Below are 4,990 nucleotides of genomic sequence, written 5' to 3'. Positions count from 1 at the left end.
GTTCTGCCAGTCTTTGGGTCGTTTTCTGGGCAATTTACACTGATGTGAGTGTTCTCTAGGTATATCGTGGGGCAAGGTGAGCTTAGGATCCTCCTACTTCACCACCTTTCCCAGAAGTCTGTTTCTTTTAATACAGATGTTCTCCATTCTTCCTCTAGAAGCCGTTCCCTTATGACCTTACATTCGCTTATAACCTGCCTTCCACTTTCTTAACACATTTCATCCTTACATACTAAATCCATCTACAACTCTGCTACCTGGAGTAACTAGTAAGATACTTCTCAGGGATATGTCCTTGTTGAAAAATCTTTATAGGGTCCTCATGGCCTACAGAGGAACCAGTCTAAATCCCCTAGAGGGCTTTCCCTCACTTCTCCCTAATATTCCTGCCAGTCTATCACACTGTTCCTTGGATTCATGCTGTCCTTCCTCTGCACCAATTTTTGTTCATGCCATTTCCCCAATAATACCCCCCTTCTCATCCACCATCCTCACTAGTTAAAATGTTTCAATACCCAACTTAAATTTTATCTCTTCGGTGAATTTGCAAGAGACCATTTTCCCTCTTGATTCTAAGCATTCTTGGTACTCCACAGTTTGCTTAAATTGCTGCTTTCTACTTTCATTCTTACTTACTACCCTCCTTCCCTTCTCTCATCTCCATCAAATGGGCTGTAAATTATTAAAAGAGGCACAAATTCCTGAGGACTACTACCCACCCTAATTCATTATCAACACAAAGGCAAGCATATTAAGTGTTTAGAATACTTAATAGATGTAATTAGCTTTTTTTCAAATTGAGGTGTAATTGACATAGGGTACTACATTACTTTCCCATGTACAAAATGATTATTTGTATATATTGCAAAATGATCATCCCACAAAGCCTAGTCAACACCCATCACCATACAGAGGTACAAAAAAATTTTTTTAATTGAAGATTTACTCTCCTAGCAATTTTCAAATATGTAATACTGTACAGGCATAATTCATTTTATTGTGCTTAACTTGACTGCACTTCATAGATAATACATTTCTTAAAAAATTGAAGGTTTGTGGCAGCCCCGCCTTGAGCAACTCCATCCGCACCATTTTCCCAGCAGCATTTGCTCACTTCATTTCTCTGTGTCACATCTTGGCAATTCTCAGAATATTTCAAACTTTTTCATTATTACTATATTTGTTAGGGTGGTCTGTGATCAGTCATTAGGACTCAGGGGAAGGTCAAGTGATGATTGGCATTTATTTTTAGCAATACAGTATTTTTAATTAAGGTATGTACTTTTTTTTTTTAGATCTAATACTATTGGACACTTAATAAACTAGTGCAAACATAACTTTTATATGCACTGGAAAACAAATTTATTTGACTCACTTTATTGTGATATTCACTTTATCGTGGTCATCTGGAACTGAACGTGCACTCTCTCCAAGGTATGCCTGTATTTTAATTATAGTTGCCATGCTATACATAACATCCCCATGACTTAATTATTTTATAATTGGAAGTTTGTACCTTTTGACTACCTTGACCCGTTTTGTCCACACACACCCCTCCCCCATCCAGCATGTGCCCATTCTCTGGCAACAACCTGTTCTCTGTATCTGTGAATTTGGGTTTTTGTTTTGTTTTAGATTTCACATATAAGTGGTTTCATGGGATATTTGTCTTTCTCTGTCTTATTTCACTTATAATAACCTCTAGGTCCATCCATGTTGTCTCAAATGGAATGATCTCATCCTTTTTATAGATGCATAATATTCCAGTATGCGTATATGTGTGCATTTAAAGATTTTATTTGAGAGAGAGCATAAGCAGGGGGAGCAGCAAAGGGAGAGGGTGAAGCAGACTCCCCGCTGGGCAGGGAGCCCAGTATGGGGCTCGATCCCAGCACCCTGGGATCATGGCCTGAGCTGAAGGCAGATGCTTAACCAACTGAGCCATCCAGGCTCCCATATATACACATATATGTATATACGTGTAAATACATATACTACATTTTCCTTCTCCATTTGTCTATTGATGGACACTTGGGCTTCTTCCATAATTAGGGTATTATAAATAATGCTGAAGTGAACATAGGGGTACATATAGCTTTTTTTTTTTAAAGATTTTATTTATTTATTTGACAGAGAGAGACACAGCGAGAGAGGGAATACAAGCAGTGGGAGTGGGAGAGGGAGAAGCAGCCTCCCGCCGAAGAGGGAGCCCGATGCGGGGCTCGATCCCAGGACCTGGAATCATCACCTGAGCCGAAGCAGGCACCTAATGACTGAGCCACCCAGGCGCCCCCTACATATATCTTTCCCAATTGTTTTCATTTACTATGGTTAAATACCCAGTAGTGGAATTCCTGCATCATATGGTATTTTTAACTTTTTGAGGAACTTTAATACTGTTTTCTACAGTGGCTGTACTATTTTAGATTCCCACCAACAGTGCACAAGTGTTCCTTTTTCTCCACATCCTTGCCAACACTTGTTATTTCTTGTGTCTTTTAGCCATTCTAATAGGTATGAGGTGATATCTCATTGTAGTTTTGATTTTCATCTCCCTGATGAGTGATGTTGAGCATCTTTTCATGCGTCTTTGGCCATCAGTAAGGCTTCTTTGGAAAAGCGTTCATGTTCTTTACCCATTTTGTAATTAGATTTTTTTTTCTTGCATTGAGTTGTAGAAGTTCTTTATGTATTTTGGATACTAACCCCTTTTTAGATATATCATTTGCAAATATCTTCTTCCATTAAGTTGCCTTTTTGCTTTGTTGATGGTTTGCTTTGCTCTGCCAAAGCATTTGATGTAGTCCCAGTAGTTTGTTTTTGTATCCCTTGCCTTAGGAGACCTATCTAGAAAAATGTTGCTATAGCCAATGTCAGAGAAAATACTACCTGTGTTCTCTTCTAGGATGTTTATGGTTTCAGGTCTCACACTTAGGTCTTTAATCCATTTTGAGTTTATTTTTGTATAAGTTGTAAGAAAGTGGTACAGGTTCATTCCTTTTCATGTAGCTATCCAGTTTTTCCAGCACCATTTGTTGAAAAGACCGTCTTTTCCCTGTTGTATATTCTTGCCTCCTTTGTCATGGATAAATTGACCATATAATAATAGGTTTATTTCTGGGCTGTCTGTTCTGTTCCATTGATCTATGTGTCTGTTTTTGTGCCAGTACCATACTGTTTTGAGTACTACTCTTTATAGTGTATCTTAAAATCTGGGATTGTGATACATCCATCTTTGTTCTTTCTCAAAATTGCTTTGGCTATTTGGGGGTCTTCTGTAAGTCCATACAAACTTTAGCATTATTCTGATTTTGTGAAAAATGCTGTTAGTATTTTGATAGGGATTGCACTGAATCTCTAGATTGTTTTGGATATAACAGAAATTTTAACAATATTCTTCTAGTCCATGAGCATAGCATATATTTCCATTTGTGGCATTTTCAGTTTCTTTCATCAATGTTTTAGTTTTCAGAGCACAGGTCTTTCACCTCTTTAGTTAATTTTATTCCAAGGTATTTTATTCTTTTTGGTACAATTGCAGATGGTATTTTTTTTTTAAATTTCTCTTTCTGCTACTTTGTTATTAGTATATAAAAATGGTACTGATTTCTGGGTATTTTGTATCCTGCCCCTTTACTAACTTCATTTATCACTTCTCATAGTTTTTTGGTGGAATCTTTAGGATTTTCTATGTATTGTATCATACAGTCTGCACATAGTGACAGTTCAACTTCTTCTTTACCACTATGGATGCACCTCATCTCTTGTCTGATTGCTGTGGCTAGGGCTTCCAGTACTATTGATTTAGTATTAGATCTAAAAAAAAGTACATACCTATGTTGAATAAAAGTGGTGAGAGTGGACATCCTTGTCTTGTTCCTGACCTTACAGAGAAAACTCTCAGTTTTTCATCTTGAGTATTGTTAGCTGTGGAATTTTCATATATGGCCTTTATTATGTTGAGATATGTTCTCTCTAACCCCACTTTGTCCAGAGTTTTATCGTGAGTTGACATTGAATCTTGTCAAATAGTTTTTCTCCATCATTTGAGATGATCATATGATCTTAATCCTTTGTTTTGTTGATGTGGTGTATACCATTGATTGTTTTTTGCAAATAGTGAACCATTTTTGCATCCCTGGAATAAATCCCACATGATCTGTGGTGAATGATATTTTTAATGTATTATCGTATACAGTTGGCTTATATTGTTGACTTTTGCATCTATGTTCTTCAGGGGTATTGGACTATAGTTTGTGTGTGTGTGTGAGTGTGATGCCTGTGCTTTTGGTATCAGGGTAATACTGGCCTCATGAAATGAATTTGGAAGCTTTCCTTACTCTTTTTCGAATGGTTTGAAAATAATAGGTTATTAATTCTTCTTTAAATGAGTAGTAAAATTCAAAAAAATTTTTTAAAAATGAGTAGTAAAATTCACCTGTGAATCTGTCTGGTTCTGGACTTCTATTTTTTGGTAATTTTTTGATTACCAATTAAATTTCATTACTAGCAATTGGTCTGTTCAGGTGGTCTATTTTTTCCTGGTTCATTTTTGGAAGGTTGTATTTTCCTAGGAATTTATCCATTTCTTCTAGGTTGTCCAATTTGTTGGCATATAATTTTTCATATTTTCTTTTTTTTTTTTAAAAGATTTTATTTGACAGAGAGAGCTCACAAGCAGGGGGAGTAGCAGAGGGAGAGGGAGAAGCAGGCTCCCCACAGAGCAGGGGGAGCCCGATGTGGGACTCGATCCCAGGATCCTGGGACCATGACCTGAGCCGAAGGCAGTCGCTCAACCAACTGAGCCACCCAGGCGCCCTCATTTTTTCTTATAATCTTTTGTATTTCTCTGGTGTCAGTTGTTACTTCTCTCTTTTCTGATTTTATTTATTTAGATCCTTTCTCTTTTTTGTTGATGAATCTGGCTAAGGGTTTGTCAATTTTGCCCTTTCTTCCCCCTTTGCTCATTTGTTTCTAATTCCACATATGA

This window comes from Phoca vitulina, unplaced genomic scaffold, assembly GCF_004348235.1.
Source record: "Phoca vitulina isolate PV1807 unplaced genomic scaffold, GSC_HSeal_1.0 scaffold20, whole genome shotgun sequence".
Classification (NCBI taxonomy): domain Eukaryota; kingdom Metazoa; phylum Chordata; class Mammalia; order Carnivora; family Phocidae; genus Phoca; species Phoca vitulina.
Note: the sequence above shows the minus strand (reverse complement) of the source record.